Raw genomic sequence first — 23,807 nt, forward strand, 5'->3', positions numbered from 1 at the left:
TTGTTCATTCATTAATTAATTTTACCAAACATTTATGAAGACCTATTCTCTCCTAGCAATATGAAGTTTATAAGAGAAATAAAAGGAGGAGATGACTTTGGTCTCATGGACTTTACTTCCATTGTATGGCATACCTATAACAAAATGAAATCTGCTACATGGGCTTCAAGCACAGGCTAAACAAGATATTATGAAAATTCAAAATGAGAAAGGTGATTTGAGAAACTTAGGTGGTGCCAACAATTAAAAAATTATCTATAAATCTTTGCTTCTTTAGGTGTGGTCCATGGAAACAGAGCAAAGGCAGCACCACCTGGGAGCTTATCAGAAATACAGAATTAAAGCCTCTACCTAGACCTTTTGAATCAGGATCTGCATTTCAATAAGTTCTTTTAGCTGCGTGTATGCCCATCCTAGCTTGAGAAGCACTGCTTTAGAGCCCCTGAGATACTAAAGTTTGCTTTAAATATAGTCTAAAAAAAAGTAAGCAATAAGCAGATAGCGATCAAAACTAAACTCCCTGTATTTTAAGATTAGTCTAACCACAACATAATCTTTCAAAATTAGTACTTCTTTTCCTTAAATGCATCTTGTATTTCCAATTCTTTCATTATTCCTCCTGAGAGGGATGCAGGCAGGTGTGTGGGACTGAAAGATGAAAAGAGAAGGGGGAAAAAAAATAGGCCCTCATTGGAAAGTAGACCAGACTGGCAAGCTACCAGCAGATTCAATTCAAGGGAATAAAGCCTGTGTGCTTTGAGGTGGTCAGGAGTCATTTGCTCTTAGATCTCCATTTCACCTGCTTTGCAGCTGACCTGCTGTGTCACCACATCAGCACCGGTGAATGCAGTTTTGTGAATTTTATTTCACATGTCAATCAAGAAACATCTGAGCACCTACTAAGTGCATTGCATGAGCTATATGCTATCAGGTACATAAAGACATGGTCAAAGATGTACCTAAATAATTATAGGAACAGGTAGAAAGCAAGTGATATCAAAAAGAAATGCAAACCAAACACTAAATGTTCAGCTAAGGAAAAGAAAATTCCTGGCTCAGGAGACCCAGGTAAGTTTCATGAATGAAGTAGCAGAAGCAGTTGGGCCTTCCACAGATGAAGAGAAATTTAAGTGGTAGAGATGAGGCTAGAACATTTATTAAAGGCTGGAGGAGTAACTCTGTGGCAGAGCACTTGCCTAGCATGTTCAAGGCCCAGGGTTTGATCCCAAACTCCACAAAAATAAATATATAAATATAGGTAGATAGGTAGACAGATTGAAAGTATAAAGGGCCTCTAGCCCTGAAAAACAACACTGGTGAGGAGATGACAGGGTTTTCAGAGGAGATGAGAGAATCTGTTTGGTGTGTGAGAGAGAACAGTGGAAGGGAATGCTTGAGATTAGGTCTCAGGTAGTCCCAAATGTCTAAATGTGAGCCGCAGTGGGTCACCAAAGATTTTTAAATTCAGGAATGACATGATCATGTCTGGGCTGTGGAGTTTTCTTATACATACACAATGTATGCTTGGCTGCAAAGGGAGTAAGAGGAAGGGTAAGAATTATGAGACTCTTCCTAGAGCTTCCCTCAATTTCCAGTAGAAGACATAGTTATTATTCTCTTCCATAATGTCTTTCTAGCCCACTACCAATCCACCCCCACTTCCTGCCAACTATGCAATCAATAGACACTCAGCATCTGAAGTTGAATCCAGCCCCTACTGAAGCCTTGTCTGAGGTTGGAAAGTAGCCTGAGCCTTGTTCCCAGGAAGACAGTTACTACGCAAGGGGTGCTGTGACAGTAAGTATCAAAGCCACACCGCTTTATCAAAGTCGGGGTTTTTGTGATTACCACTGGGCATGCTGCATCATCCAAAAGGTGAGGAATATCAGATTAAAAAAAAAAAAAGAAAAAAGAAAACCTCATTTGATAGTAATCTCCTTTCACCTGTGCTCATTTCTGGGTATTGTGGTTCTAAGAAGAAACCTCCAGTCCCCTTCTCTGTAAATCTGATTCCCCTAATCCTGCTATTTCTTCTTTCTAACATTAGTGTCAAGAACTTTGGAACTAGGTAGAACCACAGGACACTTCTCTCAACTCTGTTCATGGAGAAGATGAACATACCTGTCCAACTGCCGTCAGCCAGGCCTAGAATACAGCCTTTGTGAAAATATATCAAATATAAAGCTGGAGAAGGGTCCCTGGCATGCTCCCACCCTTGAAAGTGGGGGCTTCTATGTCACCCATGTCCACAAGGTGGTTATGTTTCCAGAAAGGGTCAGTTCTAGCCTCATCCTGGGGTGGAGGCCAGTTGATGAGAACCCTCACACAGGATGCCAACGTGGATAGCACCTTTGACCACAGAACCGGGCAGCCCACCTACACAACCCAGCTGGACACACCCACCTGTGCTCTCACTCCATCTCAGTGTTCTGTTTTTACTTGTAAAAACAAAAATGCAACAGGATCTTAAACTGTTTAGAAGAGAATTTTAATTCAAGAAAATCTAACTTATCCTGCTTGGCCTAGACCAAAGTACAGAGACTGGTGTGAAATCACTTCCTCAAAAGGAACTAAGTGAGGCACGCTCAGTTGCTTCCCAGTGGAGGTGAGAAGGAGTTATTCTTTTTCTTTTGCAATCCCTGTGGAGAATCAGTGTGTGGAGGAGGTAAGGTCCTTCCTGAAGGAAGTATGCAGGGCTTATCTCCTTTCAAAAAGAGAAATAAGGACACCTCCTTCTCCAAATGGTGCCCACAGTTCTCCCCAGGTCAAAATATCCTCTAAGGCTTTAACTGTCTTGTGCTTTGATTCAAGTTTATAAAGGAGAAAAGAGAATGCCTATTAAAGAAGGGGTCAAAGCATTTTCAAACATTAAAAGTCATTGGCAGATATTCCTTTTGACTTGGGCTTTCTCTAATCACCTACGCTAAGAGGTGAGGCAGAAATTCCATTTTCAGAACAGTTTTGGTCAACCTGAGGGAAGAGCCTGGCTTTGGCTCTTCATCTATGAGAACAAGGCAGGGCTCACACCTGTGTCAGAAAACAATGAGGCCAGGATTGGGCTTCCCCAGGGTAAGATAAAGACAGATGAGAGGATTCTGTCACCAATCCAAACAAGCCTTCTGAGAGCACATAAGGCTGGACATTAGGAAAGTAGTCTTTTTTTGGGAAAAAAACAGGACACTTACACTTACGACACTTACAAAGTAGTGTCCAAGGGCTCTGTGCTCCTGACTGCACCGTGAAATGGCTGGGTAGGGTGCAAGTCTGAGAGCTTGACTTGCCCTTGATGGTCTCACCCGTCTCAGAGTGGGGAGCTCATCAGAACCTCTCTGCCTTGGGCCAGGCAGGACCTGATGCCTAGCTCAGCAGCAATAAAGAGTGGGGACAGAGAGCAATCCAGTGGGTGCCAGGCACTCTTCCTTGGAAGCCAGCCCAGGATCACAACAGTCTGGTCACACTGAAAGAAATCCCCATGGGTGCATGCATCCCAAGGATCCTCTGGGAAACCCACCCGAGTCACATACATACAGCTACTGTGACAGGTGCTAGGATGGAATGTGCAGGTGTTAGAATAGAACAGCAACACAGAACGTAAGGCTCAGAAGTTAACTCTTCTGCCCATAGCCAGTACAAGGCAGAGGGACCAAAACCAAGTCTCGAAAGCCAGGTTCTGTGTTTTTTCTGTTGGGTAGCCTTTTCCATTGTGCAGGGGCAGGGTAGAAAAGATTGTGTTCCCTTATCAAATGGCCATGGTTCGAAGAGGTGGAATGAGCGAGGGGAGGGTTTACATGGAGTTTCCCAAGGCTCTATAATCCAGGGCACAGTTGAAAGCATGAATGCAAACACACGGAACTATGGCTCCAAAACACACCCCAGGGCTGTGTAATCCCTGGGCTCCTGGTAAAGTAAAGCAAGGCAAGGCAGCCTGTGGGTTGCCCCATTCTTGATGGGTGCCCAGTAGGCAGTGCTCGCTAGAGATTAATATCCAGCACCTGGGCTTGAGTCTTCTGTGAAGGTGGAACCTGCCAGAAGGTAGGAAGGAAGCTTATCTCAGGTTCAGGCGCAAGCTTTCCTAGCCTCACCTCAAGCTATCACAGCACCAGGCAGGGGGTCCTGGGGCCTCAGAGGATCCCAAGTGACAGCCACATCTGTGCCTGTGGGTCTCCTTCAGGGTCATGCACATATTCAGTGGGCTGGATGTTTGCTTCTCCTTGGGGACATAGTGTTTCTGAATAGTATCCAGCTTGGGCTTGGAGGGGTGGCCGAGGACGGGGTGCTTCAGCATGTGCTGCAGGGCCTGTGTGTTCTTCTGGATGCCTAAGGCAAGATGGTGAGACAGATGCAGCTTCTGACTCCTGCCTTCCCCAGCCTCAGAGCAGCCATTGGTAAAAGGACTGGAGGGTCCCCAAGATGAAAACTCTGCTCCCAGACCTCCCATGGCGATGAATTCCACAAACACAATTCTTACTTTTTTGGAAGCCACATTAAAAAGAAAAAGAGAAAATAATTTTAACATTTTTATTTAGCCCAGTGTATACAAACTATGATCATTTCAACATATAATCAATATGTGAGTTGTTTAAACATTCTTTTTCATACTAAGTCTTGGAAATCTGGTGTGTATTCTATACTTAGCGTACATCCCAATTCAAATGAGCCACATTTCAAGGGACAGATAGCAATGTGTTGTTGATAGTTATTGCATTGCATCTCTCAGAGTTAGAGAAGCAAAAAAAGAAAACAAAGTGGAAAAGATAATCTAAGGATACTAATAATCTGGGGGGAAATGCCTGTCTATTATAGTAAAGTAAGTGGGGGGCGAGTGGCTAGCCCTCTAGGAAGAGGCCACTAGAAGCACTGAAAGATCCTTCATTGTCACCATCTTCATTACCATCTTTATTATTATCATTCTAACTAACACCACCATGATCTTCAAAGAGTTCATTCCATCTTTACCCTGACCCTATGGACTGGATATTAGTCTCTCTTGATTAAAAATAAAGAAACAGGGGCTGAGGTTGTGGCTCAGAGGTAGAGCGCTCGCCTAGCATGTGCAAGGCCCTGGGTTCAATTCTCAGCACCACATAAAAATAAATAAAACAAAAGTATTGTGTCTAATTACAACTAAAAATAAATAAATAAATATTTTTTTAAAAAAAAGAAATAAAGAAACAGAGTCAGTTGATTAACACTTGTCCAAGGTCACACCATGAAGGAGAAGTGAATGCAGGATTTGAGCCCAGAGCTCCTGACTCCTCACACTGTCTGTGTTATGTCAGGAGACGATCCCTGAAACTCCAAAAGTGTCTCTGTGGTGTTGTTCTATCTCAACCCACACAGATTTCACCCTTTCAGAAGATCAATGGCATACCACCTAAAGGCAGATGGACATCTATGTATATCCTGGGTGGTGTCTTAGAATTGCAGGGTTAGAGGGGAAGGCGAGAGCCAAGCAGACTGGCCATGGTCAAACATGTCAGAGGTAGCTTTTAGAGTTCCCTTCTCTTTGCCACATTCCCTCACTAGAGACCCTCTGCTGTGTTTCCATCTTGGTCTGCATGTCCTCTTTCTCATACTGACTTCTCCCAGCTCTCATGCCCCAGAGAACTTTTGAGTATGACCTACCCACGATGCTCCCTGCATCCATGATGAAGTGTGCTCATGCGTTAGACTCAGGCCACCATGGTAGAGGTGATGAGGACCTTCTAGAGAGAACACCCAGACCTCAGGAGACCAAGTCAGTGGATCCCCCGTTTAGAAGACAGAGGGGGCTTTTATATACTCTCTCCTTGGGTCTGCTGGCCCAGGACAGTAAAGTTCTAGAACTGAACACTCTGTTCAAATTCAAACAGCATTTACCACTCTGTCTAAACAGTGGTCAAGCTGCACGTGTTCTGCTGGATCCAGAGAAAGGGCCAGCCCAGAGGATAGAGGTCAGGGCATGCGGCTACAGGTAGGGCAGGGTTCTGCCATGCTCCCTGCCTCTCCTACAGGGACCATAAATCCACACCTGGAAGAGCTCTGCTCTCATCTTCCACTCGGGTCAAGAACGCTGAGCCAAGATGTATTGGGGGAATTCTCTCTTTGGATCCTGGAGCCTCACTCCTCACTGAAATCCGTCTGCACGTGCCCACCCGCTAGGCGCTCCTGGGGGCAGGCCCGGCAGAGAGCACAAATCCATAATCCATCCCCACCCCACCCCCCACACTCTTTTCATTCAAAAAGTCCTTCTAACAATGGCCAGCCGGTGCTCACCCAAGTGCAAACATCGCTCTGGTCTCTGCCCTCAAAAGCCAGATGGAAACTCCCCCTCATTTGTTGGCCCAGATCTGACAGAGCAAATAAATGGCTTTTATCCTACAAGGAAAGAGCCCAGTTCCGAGTGGCAACCCCGCCCCTACGCATACCCAAAGTCAAAAAGACATTTGTCCCAAGGGCCCATCACAGAGAAAGTTCTTTTATTTATTTATTTTTCGGTTTCTCTTCCCGCCAAAATGTCTGCAGCAGCCGCAACAGCCACAGCAGCAGGTCCACGGGGAACCTGCCATCTGACCTGCTGGTGCCGTCCCTAATTGCGCCCCATCTGGCGTCTGGCAAGCACAAAGCCCGGCGCCCGCCCGGGCCGCGGTCGGGGCGCTCGATCCGCTCAGTCGGTTGTGCATTTGTGCAGCTCGGGCTGCGGCCGGCCCCCGACGCGACACACTTTGGGCAGGCACTGGGCCAAGAGGCCACACGCGGCCGGCTCAGACCGCTGCGACTCTGCGGGGCGCTCTCGGGTCCCGGGGCACACAAAGGCTGTTGGCCCAGGGGGACGCCCCTCTGCGCTCCTGGGCTTTCACAGAAGTTATCTGGTCAGCCAAAGGACTGACAGTTGATGTCGGTGGACTGGACTTCAGCAAGAGAAAGGCGATGTAGGAGCCCAGGACCCCATCCAGAGTTGCCAATGTGTGCTAGAGTGTGTATGGCTGTCAATCAGCGATTCAAGTCGTTGTCCACAGTCCCGGGAACTCTGATATATAGAAGTTGGACACAGAAGGAGACAGGAAAGGAAATCAAGAAGGGGGAAACAGGAGGAAAGGAGAAAAATCAAAAGGATCCCAGAGGTCATGTGAAGGAACGGATCCAGGCAGAAGAGAGAAAGGATTCTGTCAACGGCCCTAAGAGGAAAAAGTCAGATATTAAGGGATGGACTGCAAATGAGCATTGGATTGGCCAGAGGGGATTTTATCAGAATGAGAGGGAAAGTGAGGAAGTAGAGGTTTGACAGGAAGAGCTGCAGAGAAGTGGGAAGTGTGGAGAGGGTGTGGGTCAAGAGAAGGTGGTGATTTCAAGGAGGGGAACAACTCCACACTGTTTTAGATGATGAGAGTGATCAGAGAGCAGAACGAGCAGGTCTTGAGGGATGTTGGAGAGAGAAGACACTTCAAGGGTAACAAGGTTGGATAGATGAGAAAGGATAGGGTTCAGGTCCCAGGGAAGGTGGCCCACAGAGACCCCAGCAGTCCATCCTCTGCCAAGGGAGAGAAAGCAGAGGAAGGGTGGGCATTATCTCTTAGTAGGTGGGGGAGGAGGTGAGGTATTTCTGGCTGGTTGTCACAATCTTGCCTAAAATATGGTGCAAGTTGAGAGTGAATGGGGATCCATGGTGAAGAAGGTGAGAGAGATCCCCAAGAGAGGGGAAGAGTTGCTCACCCAGATGCACAGGGTAAAATTGAGCCCCAGATCCTTTAAGGGATTACTTGAGATTTGTGGGCATCATGCATTTCACAGGTCAGTTGGCTTTCTTGTGTGCTTTCCTTTTGCAACAGGTGCTTCAGACTTGTCCAGGGTGATGCCGAAAATGTCAGGGGGAGATCCCAGCAGAGCATTTTTTTTTTTTTGGCATCAAAAGTTTGGGTCCTGATGTTCTTCAGCATCTTGCTGGAAATAGCTTCTCTCACCCCTGCCTGAAATCTATTCTGACTTTAAAACTTCATTTAGTGATCACACCCTGAATAAAACCAAGAAAAGTACTGCAACAAACATGAAGAATAATTATGTCTGTGAATCTGTTTCTAAAATTAGACCAGAAGTTTCTTGAGGGCTAGGAATGGGTTACCTTTATCTTTTGGATTTCTAGTACAGAATTTTAAAAATAGTAGGATCTTGCCTAAAATATGGCACAATAAATATGTGTTAAGGAAGAAAAGCAGGACAGAAGGAAGAAGGTAAGAAGGGAATAAATTTCTTTAGAATTGAGGAAATCTTGGCTGGGGTTGTAGCTCAGTGGCAGAGAGCTTGCCTAGCATGTGAGAGGCACTGGGTTCAAACCTTAACACCACACAAAATTAAGTAAATAAAATAGAGATAGTCTGTCAATCTACAACTAAAAATTTTAAAAAAAAAGAATTGAGGAAAGAAATCAAAGCTACAGAACAGTAAATATGGCTGCTGATTCTAAATCCTACTTATAAAAACAGCCAAGAAACCAGGTACAATGGCACACTTCTGTAATCCCAGCAGTTTGGGAGGCTGAGGAAGGAGGATCACAAGTTTGAGGGCAGCCCAGCAACTTTGCAAGAGCTTGTCTCAAAATGAAAAATAAAAAGAGCTGAAGGTGTAGCTTAGTGGTAGAGAGCCCCTGAGTTTGATTCCCAGTACTACAAAAATAAACAAATACAACCAAGAGTTTTGTATAACTATTTGCTTTATCAACAGACACATAATTAGAACTAGAGAGACTGTGCACATGATTGCTTTATGTTTCTTGTCCCAGGGTAATTATTATTGCACCATATTTCAAGCTCCAAACTGTCCCCAATTTAGATGATAAATTATATGGTCACTTCAGTTACAGCTGCTCTCAAGTCAGCCGAGACCCTTTGTGTCACCCTTCACTGAAAATGTGGTTCCCATGGGCCTCAGTATGTGGATGGAATTGTCAGTGCACACCAACTACTGAACTGATGTGGGGTGATTACAGGAGTCCAAGCATTCAGAATAATCTAGAAACCGAAAATTCAAAACCTTTCTATATTTTTCATGTTGTTTCATATCATATTCTCACTTTTAGCTATTCTACTATAGCCCTACAATATAATACACGAGTGTGAACCCAATTATATCCTTTTGCTCCTATTTTCTTTTGCTACAATTTTGTTGGTTTTACGTGTGTGTGTGTGTGTGTGTGTGTGTGTGTGTGTGTGTATCTCAAATAAAACAATTTCTTCCCCCTTTGCAGTGCTGGAGCCTTGCACATGCTAAGCAACTGTTCTGCCTGTGAGGTACATCCCCAACCCCCAAATAATTAATTTGTAACAGCTTTATTAAGATATATTTTATTACACACCATAAAATTCACCCATTTAAATGTATGACAAATTTTAATATTCAGAGTTGTGCAACAAACAGCACAGTAATTGAATTAATTTTATTTATAAAATGGAAATCATGTGTATCTTAAGCTTTTTATTTTAAAAATTATTTAATACACATAACCCCATTCACAAACATATACTTCTTAACTCTCTCTTTCTGTACCTCTCCTCTCTCTTTTCTCTCAATGCTTTGATTTTGTAATAACTTATATGTGTCTCAGGAAATGACTTCAACCTCAAAAAAATAAATGGGAATTACAAAATAATAAACATACTATTGAACATGATATTACTTTAGAAGATTTTTCTGGAACACACTCCATCTTATGTTTTCATGAAAAGGTGGGGGGACAATCATGAACGAGAAGATAGCTCTCTCCTTACAATGTAGGAGAAAGTCGATAGCTGACATCTGATGATTTAATTAATAGCCCAGAGACATTCTGCCTCCAGGGTTCCTCTCCTCACTATCACCCATTATACCTCCCCAGCAAGCTACCTGTGCTTTGTGGCTATAACTAAGTAGGCATCTGCTTTGTCATTTAAAGCCATTTTCTCTGGATTATAAGAGAAGAAAATCCATGCAGCTGCTTGTTTTCCTATGGGCCTCTTTGGTCTTCACCGCAGATTGACATTCTGTACCAGGGTCCCAGTTTTAAAATCGCTGATCAACTTCTCTTTCATCACAGAACTTAATGAAACATCATCATGGCTACAATGCCCAATTTAACTGAAATTTATCACTATCATGTTCTTATGTATTTAATATCATATAATCAAGGACTTTGCTAACTAATGTAAGTGGAGTTTCTGATATTGATGTTCCAAGAAAGCTTAATGGTAACAAGGGCTAAATCTCATTTCTCACCAAGTTTCATGTCTTGGTTCACTGACCACAGAAAATATTCAAGAACATCATTACAAGAAAGAACCTGGAAGAGAGTAAAAGTCGGAGATCTTTCTAGGACCCTCTAATAAAAAGCAATAGGGATGGATTTTCTCATCTAAGAAACTCAGAAGGAACACCCAAAATTTTAGATTTCATTTCATGATTTCAAAAATACTGGGGGTTTAGAGAAGAGATTGATTCAGAGTCTGGCCTATTTTGCTAAATGGAAACTATTCTCATTGCTTTAAAAGAAAATATTATTATTTAAACTCCACCCAAGTTAATTACATTTTGTATTACTTAAGCTCATCCACTTTCCTTGATGAGAATATATCCTTACCCAAAACAGAACTGTCTTTACTCTAAACAATTAAATTAGAAAAATATTTATTTATATTCAGTATTTAATTTTTTTAAAAAGGAAGGAAATTTCTACCACTTGTGATGACATTTATAAACTGGAAAATATTATGCTAAGAAAAACAAGACAGAAACAGAAAGAATAATATTACAATCTCACTTTGTCTGTAACCTAAAAAAAGTCAAACACAGAGAATAAAACAGTGATTACCTGGGCAGGGCTAAGGGAAGTGGGAAATGTAGGCCCAAGAATTTAAAGTAGCAGATATGTAGAACAAATAAGTTCAAAGATCTTAAATACAACATGAGGATTGTAGCTAATGAAATTGTATTATGTTAGAGACTTTTGTTAAGTAAAGTTGTTCTTTTCACACACAAAAAAATTATGTGAGATCCTGGGTCTGTTAAATTTAACTATACTAACCATTTTACTATCTATATGTATCCCATACCATCATATTTAACTTCAAATAGACATATAAAGTTACTTTTTTAAAAAGAAAAACATTTGTTTCTAATTCTTTACCCAAATTGAAGGACTGATTTAAAAAAAAAAAACACTGAATTCCAGAATTCAGGCAATAACCATGGTATCAAAATGATCTAATGAAGGCTGGGGTTGTGGCTCAGTGGTAGAGTGCTTGCCTCTCATGTGTGAGGCACTGGGTTAATTCTCAGCACCACATATAAATAAATGATTAAAATAAAGGTCCATTAACAACTAAAAAAAATTTTTTTAAATGATCTAATGAATTGTAGACATTCTCTCCTGTTCCCCTTTTACACCTTAATCTATATTATGACTTAGGGAAAGAATTTCCTATGTCATTCTTTCTATATCAGCAAACCTGAGAAAACATTCATCCTTAAAATCACAGTGTAAAAAGTTATAGTGAGAAAAATTGATTAAAGTATCCAAACTACAGAAATAAGATCAGAAATAAGATCAGAAGTGCTCAGAAACTGTACAAGTGGACATGCTCTCATGGCCTAGACACCCCAAATTTACTTATGGCTCCTTGGTGCCATCGTATATATATTTTTTTCCTTTGGAAAGTAAACAGTAAACCAAATGTACAATGAATATAAACTACACTTATTACTTCAAATTGATTGTATGCATCAGAGGTCTATTAACTACCAGCTAGTCTACTGCTGTCTCTAGGTGATCAGCAAGACAAGCCCTGTGATCTCTAAGAAGGGAGGTAAAACATGACACAAAGAGCAGCCTTTAGAACCAAGTGGAGCTGGGCTGGGCCAGAGGCACAACTTTTATAAGTCTCAAAGAGATGGGTGTCTTCCCATCTCTTTCACAAAGGCAGCCTTTCATGTCTTCAAATACTTTTGGCTTAACTTTTCATTTTGACATAATTTCACCTAAGAGAAATGTAATGAGTAGTACAAGAAATTTCTGAACAGCCCTTTCATCCAGGTTCACCATTGCTAGCATTTTAGACATATTCATTTTGGCATCCTTTTTCCTTCTCCACACACACACACACACACACACACACACACACACACACACACCTTCCTTGAACCATCCAAGAGAGTTTTTCTTCTCTTGCTCTATGTTCGAGATCTGGAATCTCTCCTAAAGACCCATGTGTTGAAGGCTTTTTTTGGTCCCCAATACAATAATGTTCAAGGTGGGAATTTTGGGAAGTAAGGGCTCTAACTTCATTAGTGGATTAATCCATTGCTGAATCCATAACTTGATGGTATTATTAGGAGATCATGGAAACTTTAGGAGATGGGACCTAGTGGAAAGGAATGGGTCCTTGGGGTGTTCCCTTGGGGATTATATCTTTTCCCTGGTCCCTTCCTTCTTTAGTCTCTGCTTCCCAGTTGCCATGAAGTGAGCAGGTCTGTTCCACCACACATTCTCCACCATGATGTTCTGCCTTACCACAGACCCTCAGCAATAAAGCCAGCTGAACATGGACTGAAACTTCTGAAACCATGAACCAAAATAAATCTTTTCTCCTTTGTTTTTATCAGGTATTTTGTCACAGCAAGGGAAAGCTAACACACTCCTTCATCTCTAAACACTTCAGTGAGCATTTCCTAGGACAAAGATGTTAATTCACTTAAGTAACCAGAATATATACAACTATCAAAATCATAAATTTAACATGGATACAATACCATGATCTCACCTATGAATTTTACTTAAGTGTTGTTAAATATATGGACAGAATATGTTTCTCCAAAATCTGTATGTTGATGCCCTAATCCAGCATGGTGTATTTGGAGATAGGGGCTCTAGAAAAGTAATTAAGAATAAATGAGTTTATGAGCACTGATCCAATAGAGCAGGTGTCCTTTTAAGAAGAGATGCCAGAGAGTTCTTCAGCTTCTGTACAGCACACAAGAAATAGCAAGTGAGGACACAGTAAGAAGATAACTGTTTATAAGCCAGGAAGACAACCCTTGCCAGAAACCAAAGTTGCCAGCTCCTTCATCTTTCCAGCTCCAGAACTGTGAGAAATATATGTTGTTTAAGCCACCCAATCATGTATTCTGTTCAGGCAGTCCAAGCAGTCCAATACACTAATGGCCCCAATAATGTTTTTTGTTTGTTTGTTTGTTTTCTTTTTTTTAGAGAGAGAGAATTTTTTAATATTTATTTTTTAGTTTTCGGTGGACACAACATCTTTATTTTATTTTTATGTGGTGTTGAGCATCAAACCCAGCGCCCCACACATGCCAGGAGAGCACGTTACGGCTTAAGCCACATCCCAATAATGTTTTTAATAGCACTTTTTGTCTGCCAGCCCAGAATCCAATCCTCACCAGACTTTTAAAACATTCTATCCAAGGCCAAGTGTGGTGGCACACACCTGTAGACCCAGCTACTTGGGAGGCTGAGACAGGAGGTGCACAAATTCAAGACCAGCCTTGATGGCATTCGGGAGCTTGTACATCTCTCAGCATTTTCAAAGACTTATTTTGTAAAACTAGAGCATGAGTGTGAGTATAATACAAGTATGTATTTTTCCCACCAATAAAAACAAGAAAGTTTGTCCTAGCCACAAATGAGACAGTCCACTGAAGCCATTGGCCCCAAATTACAATGCAAGTAGCAGTAGTTACGATTTATTTCCATTCAATCCATCAACAAATAATTATTATGAACTATGGGCAGACTATGGGGGCAACTAAGCCAGACCCTGTCTCAAAATAAAAAATAAAAAAAGGTCTGGAGTTGTAGTTCAGTAGTAGAGCACTTGCCTAGCACATGTAAGGCCCTGGGTCAACCCCCAATACTGGAAAAAAAAAAGGCACTTTCTGTATCCCTACCTTTGCTCACAGGAACTACCATATGTTTTGGGTTAATTTTTCACATGTGTATGGCCATCTCCCTAAGGAAGCTTAGGCAATATGAATCTTCACTTTATTCTCTGCTTCTGTGATTGCTACACATGGTCTGTACACAGGAGGAACCCAGTGAATATTTGTTGATTGACTGAATGAGAATAAGCTTTAAACCACTAGTTTCATTGCAATGTGGGGTAAATAGCCTCAGTGGACTGCCTCATCTGTTGTTGGGACAAACTCTCTAGTTCTTCAGTGGGAATAGTACCTATTTGTATTACATTCACATTTATGCTCTAGTTTGTAAAAATAATTCTTCGATAATGCTTAGAGGCATATACGCTCCCAATTGCCTTCAGGATTAAAGTTCAATCTTCTACCAGGATTTTAAAGGTCCTGTAGCATCTTGGCCCCAGTGTGCCCTTCACAGTATTGTTTTTATAACCAAAGTGCATTACTTGTCCTTCTCTGAATATGTCAATTTTTTACTCTTCAGCCTTTAGTCATTCTTATTCTCTGCACCTAAAATGCAATTCCTTCTTCTCCATTAATCAAAATTAGACTTATGTTGGAGGACAATATTGAAGTAGGGCAACAATTCAATAGTTTTTTTGTTTTTGTACCACGGCTTGAACCCAGGGGTGCTTAGCCACTGAACCACATCCTCAGCACTCCCACCATTTTTTTGTTTTTTTTGAGACAGGTCCTTGATAAGTTACTGAGGCTGGCTTTGAACTTGTGATCCTCCTGTCTCAGCCTCCTGAGTCTTTGCTATTACAGGTGTACACTACCACACCCAACAAAAATTCAATAGTTTTTGCATATATACATCTATACGTTTTTTTCTACGAACATTTATTGAGCACCAACTATACATCAGGCACTGTACTACATGCTTGAACTGTGGCAATGTATACACGATGGTTTCTTGTCCTCTTAATCATCCTTGCCTCTGTTATTTGGGCCCTATATTCTGAGAATTTAAATCAGGATTTCTATTTACAATGGTTCATTTTCTTGATGTAATAATACAATGGTCAGTCATTCAGCCAAAAAGAATGCTTCACCTTTGTAGATGATTCAGTAGTTGATGGACCCATACACAATCAACTCATTTTATTTTAACTAAGAGGTTAGTAAAGAGATGCTATTCTCATCTCATAAAAATTCAGAGAGGTTAAGATAGATTTTTACTAGAGTCAGATTGAAGATGAGGAACCTGGCCTTTCTGAGCCCCCACCTAATTTTACCACCTCCTTTATATACAAATATAACCTTACAGAAAATGATAATGTACTGTACATTTCAAAAATTATAAGAATTTTTAATGCTTCAACTTGAAGAAGTGAGAAGTGTTTGAGGAGATAAATATGTTTAACCTGATTTAAATATTAGGCAATGTATACAGGCATCAAACCTTGCATGGCACCCCATAATAAGTACCACTTTTAGGTTTTCATGTATTAGTTAAAAGTTTGGTTTTGTTTTTTTTTTTTTTAATGCCAGGTGTGGTGGCACATGTTTGTAATTCCAGCCTCTAAGGAGGGTGAGGCAAGATTGTAAATTTGAGGCTAAGCTCTGCAATTTAGTGAGACTGTGTTCAAAATAAAATTAAAAGGGCTGGGCTATAGCTCAGTGGTATAGTGCTTGCCTAGCATGAGTGAGGTCTTAGGTTCAATTTCCACTTCTTCAAAAGAAAAAATTATTTAACTTACAAGTAAAACTTGATGTGGAGCATTATTACCTCTATTCTAAAAGAAGGGTGTACGTGTGCGCGTGCACGTTTAAGCACAGTCAATGTCAAAGACTTGTTGCAAAATAAATGCAACCAGTGGTACTTGGAAATAAAGTTCTATCTTCCTTCTTCCACCAAATAATATCAATCAAATATCAATACCTTGAGAAAAAAAAATATTATTTAACAAGTTTATTTGAATTTGTAAGTTCAATTTTGGGGAATTTAATTCTTGTTTTATGAAACACTTAAAATTAGTATTCTAATTTGTTAAGCCAGTAAAATATTTAAATCAGGCAACTATTCTATATTTCCAGTTGTGTCTACACTATCAAAGTAACTCAGCATTTCAGAAAATATTGGAAGGGAAGAAGAGGAAGAAAAAAATCACTAATCCACAAATCTTAACATACTCCTCTTACCTTGAAAGCATTTCCCTTCTGTCATTTATCAGATATAAAGATTTACATTATTGTAATTATATTCTCATACCCTGGTTTTATTTTTTCATTTGATATCCTGTTAATATTTTTCTGTGTTTCTATATAATCTGAAAATAGAACAGGTCTTGGAATCAGAAAATTCATATTTAAAACCCAGCTCTACGACTTATGCAAAGAAAGATTCAGGCTTAATGGGACCCAGAGCTTTTACAATTTGGGGAAAATTTTATATTTAAAAATACAAAATTAAGGGGCTGGGATTGTGACTTAGTGGTAGAGTACTTGCCTAGTATGTGTGAGACACTGGGTTTGATCCCCAGTACCACATAAAAATAAAAACAAATAAAATAAAGGTATTGGGTCCACATACAACTAAAAATATATATTTAGTTGTATGCTAAATATGTGTGTGTTTATATGTATATATATATATATATATATATATATACACACAAAATTAAGAGAAGAATTGAATATTGTTTTGAAATGAAAAAGCAAATCACAACTCTTTTGTGGAGATTTTGAGATTTTGATCTTCTGAAAGTCAGCTTACCAGAAATGCTTATATATTTCTTGCTGATTGCAATCTTGTTTCTTCTCCTACATGCTACACTGTGAGACTCCTTATACTCACAGGGACCCATGCAAGTGGCGGCCCTGACACTTAAGCTTCACTCCTTTTTTTCTTTCTTTCTTTCTTTTTTTTTTTTTTTTTTGTGTGTGTTTATTACTGAGGATTGAACCCCAGGCACTCTACCACTGAGCTACAGCTATAGCCCTTTTCAGTTTTTGAGACAGAGCCTCACTTATATTGCTTAGGATGGCCTCCAATTTGTACTCCTCCTGCTTTAGCCTCCTGAGTTCCTGGAATTACAGGTATGTACCACCATGCCTGGTTCATTTTGCTTCATAATAAATTCACCTCTGCCAGTAGGATCTTGGGCAGGTCAAATCATTTTTCTGGTTTTCAGTTTGCTTGTCTATAAAATGGAATCATTCCATCCACCTAGAGAGGTTCCAGTTAGGACCACAGGGAACCACGCAGAAACCAATGTTATAAAGCCCAGAGCATCCCAGATCCGTTCTTGTTCCCCTAATGCCTGTGCTCAGGAGGCAAAAGTTGTGCAGTGTTCTGGCTCCTTAGAGAGACCACTTCCTTTCCATTATATTATCGTCACTTTTCAGCAAACAATCTATGTCTTCTCTTCTTATGTCACATTTAATGAATATGTAGACTAGCAGATTTTGTATGTTTTTGTAAATCTTTCTCTAACAATTCATGACCAAAGTAAGAGTTAAGTAGAGCAACATATTTTTCCATTTGATTATTTCTTCTGAAAACAATGCCATGCCTAATAAAATCTGATTTTATTATTATTATTATTTTTTGTCCGTGGATGCATTGAAGCAATTAGAAAAGAGGTTAGAGGACTCAAGAGATTCAACGGTTATGGCCTGTGAGCAGACGGGCCATTCATAACTTCTTAGTTTCTAATTCACGGCAGTCTCTGATGAATTTCCTGCCCAAGCTGGTCTGCACAAGGAACAAAAGCCTGTAGATGTGCATTTCACGCCCCACTGGAGGTGCACATGCCCTGGGGTGGCCTCTCTGGTGGCCCACAATCATCAGAGGGACTGCCCACCCTCAATAATTTGGCTTTTACAAATCATTACAGGGAAATCCACTTAGGCAATGTATAAACATTTTCCTTCATGCCACAGGGACACTACTACTGTCCTTTAATCTTAAAAGAACCCACAAAGGTTTCTATTAACCATTTCCTATTACTGCTCCCTCACTAAGAAAGACAATCTTTTGTGCGGTGACTTTTCTAAAAAGCTAGAAAAATTCTGAAAGTAACCACTAAAAATTGTTCTTAAATCATCTGTTCCACAATTTACAAATAGATCCATCAAGGACCATTTGTATGGCTACATTTTACTTGATATCTAATACTCTGAAAAATAATATGCAAGCTTATAAAAGATACTAATGTCCCAACAAGAGATTTGTGCCAGGTTGTCTTATTCCATTTAAACAAGGAACCTTGGTTTTACTCCTGCCTTATTTTTGGAGGTGGGGAGGCAGGGAACACTTCAGCAGTTAAAATGACTTCAACCTCAGCTTAAAGTTACCTCACTTTGGGCTGGGGTTGTGGCTCAGTGGTAGGGCACTTGCCTAGCACTTGCCTAGCACATGTGAGGCCCTGGGTTCAATCCTCAGCACCACATAAAAAATAAATAAATAAAATAAGGCTATGAAAAAAAAGTTACCTCATTTTGATGATTTTTTTTTTTTTTGTACTGGAGATTGAACTCAGGGGCATTCAACCACTGAGCCACATCCCCAGCCCTATTTTGTACTTTATTTAGAGACAGGGTCTCACTGAATTGTTAAGCACCTTGCCATTGCTGAGGGTGGCTTTGAACCCACAATCCTCCTGTCTTAGCCTCATAATAATGGAAGAAGGAGCTGCGCAAAGTGACACTTGCTTGTAATCCAGGTTACTTTGGAGACTGAGGCAGGAGAATTGCAAATTCAAGACCAGCCTGGGCAACTCAGAGTCTTGGCCTCAAAATTTTAAAAATAACAATAAAAAGGTCTGGGGATGTAGATCAGTGGTAGAGTGCTTGCCTAGCATATATGAGACCCTGTGTTCAATTCCCAGTACCACAAAATAATGATGATGATGATGATGGTGGTGGTGATGATGATGATGATGATGATGATGATGAATAAAAACAATGCAAGAAATGGAGGAGGAGAACTACAAGGTAAATAAGAAAGATGATCCCAAAGCGGAGGTTGGGCATCATCTCATAAGCAGATTTGCGGTGACAGAACAGGAAAATGTGCCATATACAACATTGGAGTGACTGAGAGAGCGAGCAAGTTATTAGTTAACTAATTTTAAACTGTAGTAATGTATCATAATTACTTCCCATGATTTCTCTGAATCTTTAGGTTTTTTGTTGTTGTTGTTGTTGTTTGTTTCTTTTTGGTACCAAGGATTGAACTCAGAGGCACTCCACTACTGAGCCCCATTCTCAACACTATTTTGTATTTTATTTAGAGACAAGGTCTCACAGAGTTTGCTTAACAAGCCTTGCCATTGCTGAGGCTGGTTTTGAACTCATAATCCTCCTGCCTCATTCTCCTGAGTCACTGGGATTACAGACGTTCACCCCAGCTTAGTTTTCTTTTTCTCATAAAAAAACAAAAGAGTATACTGTATGTTTCAAATACTTGGCGAGAACTGAATACACATAAGCAAATTTCCTTAAATACTCAAAGTAAGTGTCTAGTAATTGTCCATTCTGTGTTAGAATTGACCTCAAATTTTAGGTTAAGTTGCTGGACCTGGTGGCACATGCCTATAATCTCAGTGACTCGGGAGTCTAAGGCAGGAGAATTGCAAGTTCAAGGTCAGCCTTGGCAATTTAGTGAGGCCCTAAGCATTTTAGTGAGACTCTGTCTCAACATAAAAAAATAAAATAAAAAGGGCTGGTGATACAGCTCAGTGGTTAAGTGCCCCTGAATTCTATCCCAGGTACAAAAGAAGAAGGAGGAAAAGAAGGAAAAGAAGTTTAATCTAAGTTTAATAAAAGTAGAGAAAAAATTCCTGCCATGCCAACTTTTGATGATATTGTAAATATCATGATTTTACCTCTCTTAAGATATTTGACCCACCTGTTTTTATCTGGCCAAAGGCATCATAAATTTGAAACAATATCTACTACTACTACTACTACTCTTCCCAAAGAGTAAACCCAACTTCTCCACATAATGAATTTGATTTTCCACATTCTTCAACCACTAGGTTGCATGGATTTATTATTACCATTTCTTGCAACACTATTGTAGTTTTATGAATGATGATTCCTAAAAATGTGGGGGCTGGGGTTTTAGCTCAGCAGTAGAGCACTTACCTCAACATGTGAGGCACTGGATTCGATTCACAATATCACATATAAATAAGTAAATAAAATAAAGGTCCATCAACAACTAAAAATATATATATTAAAAAAATTGTGCCCCACCTAGTGCCAGCAAAGAATGCTTCTTACATTGTACATGAATGTAAATTTATTGGATAAGTGAACATACAGTAACAAAACCCTCTTTCATGCTTAAGGAAGTTAAGAATGAAATTAACATTACTTAGGACTGGGGATGTAGCTCAGTAGTAGAGGGCTTGTGTCTACGTGTGCAAAGACCTGAATTTAATCGCCAGTACCACCAGGGAGAAAAAAAAAAACCTACCATAATTTAGTGTTAGGGTTAAAGAGAGAGAGAGAGAGAGAGAGTGAGAGAGAGAGAGAGAGAGAGAGAGAGAGAGAGAGAGAGCAGAGAGAGAGCATGTAAGAGAAAATCTGCCTTCCATGGGGAAAATTCACCTTTCATGGAGCAATCTCAATAGTTCTTTACATTGACTACAGTTTCTGAGTATTATGTAGTATGTTGTATTCACTCCATTATTCAAAATTTGTTCATGGACTATATATCTGTCAAACATACAATTCACAATGTCCTAATAGCCTAGTGTGGGAAACTAAATAGTGATCCTGTCAAAGATGTCAACATCTAATGCCCCAGAATCTGTGAACATGCTACTTTACATTGTTTAAGGGACTTTGCAGATGTAATTAAGGACTTTGAGATGAGAGATTATCCTGGATTATCTGGGTAGGCCCAAAGTAATCATTACATTCCTTAAAGTGTGAGGCAAAGGGATATTTGCAGAGGAGGAATGTCAGAGGATGAAGCATTAGAAGACTCTGACATTCCTGGTTTTGAAGACAACAGAAGGGGCCATAAGCCAAGTAAATGGATCCTCCCCAAGAGCTTCCAGAAGGAATGCAAGCATGTTGCCACCTTGATTTCAGCATATTGAAACTCATTTCAAACTTCTGTCATTCAGATTATAAGATAACACATGTGTTGTTTTAAGCCATTAAATTAGTGATGGTTTGTTACAGCAGCAACAGGAACCTAATACAGCAGAGGATAGTGCAATAGATTTTAAAAACACTAAAGATCTGTTTCAATTTCTGATATCCAAAATAAATGAGCACAGTGAATTGAATAAAATATGTTGATCTTGCTTGAGCAAGAATGACAAAATGATGGGACAGAGCCAGATGGCTGACGAGAAAACAACCAACCCAGAAGATAAATGTCTTAAAAGAATCTAATGAAGGGTGAGGATGTGGGGAAAAAGGTATACTCATACATTGCTGGTGGGACTGCAAATTGGTGCAGCCAATATGAAAAGCATTATGGAGATTCCTTGGAAATCTGGGAATGGAACTACCATTTGACCCAGCTATTCCTCTCCTCAGTCTATACCCAAAGGACTTAAAAACAGCATACTACAGGGACACAGCCACATCAATGTTTATAGCAGCACAATTCACAATAGCTAAACTGTGGAGCCAACCTAGATGCCCTTCAGAGGATGAATGGATTAAAAAAGTGGTATATATACACAATGGAATTTTACTCGGCAATAAAAGAGAATAAAATTATGGCATTTTCAAGTAAATGGATGGCATTGGAGAAGATAATGCTAATTGAAGTTAGCCAATCCCCAAAAAACAAATGCTGAATGTTTTCTCTGATATAAGGAGGCTGATTCATAGTCAGGTAGGGAGGGGGAGCATGGGAGGAATAGACGAACTATAGATAGGGCAGAGGGGTGGGAGGGGAAGGGAGGGGGCAGAGGATTAGCAAGGATGGTGGAATGTGATAGACATCATCATTATCCAAATTACATGTATGAAGACATGAATTGTATCAACATACTTTATATAAAACCAGAGATATGAAAAAAATGTGCTGTATAAGAATTGTAATGCATTCCGCTGTCGTTTATTTTAAAAAATAATAATAAAAAAAGAATCTAGGGATGGGGTTGTGGCTCAGCTGTAGAGCACTCATCTAGCATGTGCAAGGCCCTGGGTTCGATCCTTAGCACCACATAAAAATAAATAAATAAAATGAAGGTATTGTGTCCAACTACAACTAAAAACTAAAAATATTTTTTAAAAAGAATCTAATGTAGACTATTTGTTACATTGTTTAAAAATAAGGAATTTACCCAATAACTACCACTATAGGGCTTAATGATAAGAGTGAACATAGTATGTTGACAATTACAGTAATGAACCTAAATGTGTATGCTGGATTTGATTTTTTTTAATATATTTTTTTGTTGTAGTTGGACACAATACCTTTATTTATTTATTTTTTTATTTTTATGTAGTGCTGAGGATCAAACCCAGGGCCTTGTATGTGCTAGGCGAGCGCTCTACCTCTGAGCCACAACCCCAGCCCCAGGGTTTGATTTTTTAAAATTCACTATAATCATAATAACAAATTGTAGATGTTTGTAGAAGTTTCTATCAGAAGTATCAACAGTTGGAAATTACCAACCAGGAGGTCAAAGGAAAGAAACTGGCTTGCCCAGGCCATAATTCCAGTTATTCCCAAGACTGAGGCAAAAGGATCACAAGTTTGAGGCTAGCCTGGGCAATTTCGTGAGATCTTGTCTCAAAATTTAAAAAGAGCTAGAAGTGTAACTCAAGAGTGGGGCATTCACCTAGCATGCACAAGGCCCTGGGTTCAATCCCTAGTACCACAAAAAAAAAAAAAAGAAAGAAAAGAAACTGTTTTCAATCTTCCCACAAACCCAATCAGGCACCACAGCTTTCATGTGCCCTCCTAAAACTTTAAAAGATCCACAGGTCATATCCAGGTATGCACCTGTGCCTCCTGCAGTTGTGCCCTCTGATCTTAGAATGCAGGGAACTGGGGGTGTGGCTCAGTGGTAGAGCACTTGCCTAGCATGTGTGAAGCACTGGGTTCGATTTTCAGCACCACATATAAATAAATAAAATAAATGTCCATTGACAACTAAAAAATATTTTTTTAAAAGAAATAATGCATTGTTACAGTAGACCCTCTAGAAGGAGAGCTAAAGCACACAGAAATAATGTTTTCTTGTTCTTATTAGTGATACATGATAGTAGAATGTATTTTGACATATTATACATACATGTAGTATAACTTCTCATTCTTCTGGTTGTACATGATGTAAAATTACTTTGGTCATGTAATCATATATGCATATAGGATAGTAATGTCCAGTTCATTCTACTATCTGTCCTATCCCATTCTCCCTCCCTTTCCTTGTTCCCCTTTGATCAATCCAAAGTACTTCTATTCTTCCCTACTATACCCCCTTATTGTGAGTTAACATCCACATATCAGAGAAAACATTCAGCCTTTAGTTTTTTAGGATTGGCTTATTTCACTTAGAATGATATTCTCTAGCAGAAATGGTTTTAACCAAAAAAAGAAGGAAAGAAAGAAAGAGAGAGAGAGAGAGAGAGAGAGAGAGAGAGAGAGAGAGAGAGAGAGAGAGAAAGGAAGGAAGGAAGGAAGGAAGGAAGGAAGGAAGGAAGGAAGGAAGGAAGGAAGGAAGGAAGGAAGGAAGGAAGAACAGAAGCAATGACAATCGTAAGTGAGGGACCGACAAGGCACAATGGGAATTCAGAAGGGACAGAACAATTTCCAGCTTGAGGGTTATCCTGCCTCATAACCATTGTTCTTGATAATATTCCACACTTCCTTGATTCTCATTCTTTCATACCCATTTGACAAATGGACACTGTCTGCTGCTGCATGGAATCAACCTCACCTT

This window comes from Urocitellus parryii, chromosome 7, assembly GCF_045843805.1.
Source record: "Urocitellus parryii isolate mUroPar1 chromosome 7, mUroPar1.hap1, whole genome shotgun sequence".
Classification (NCBI taxonomy): Eukaryota; Metazoa; Chordata; class Mammalia; order Rodentia; family Sciuridae; genus Urocitellus; species Urocitellus parryii.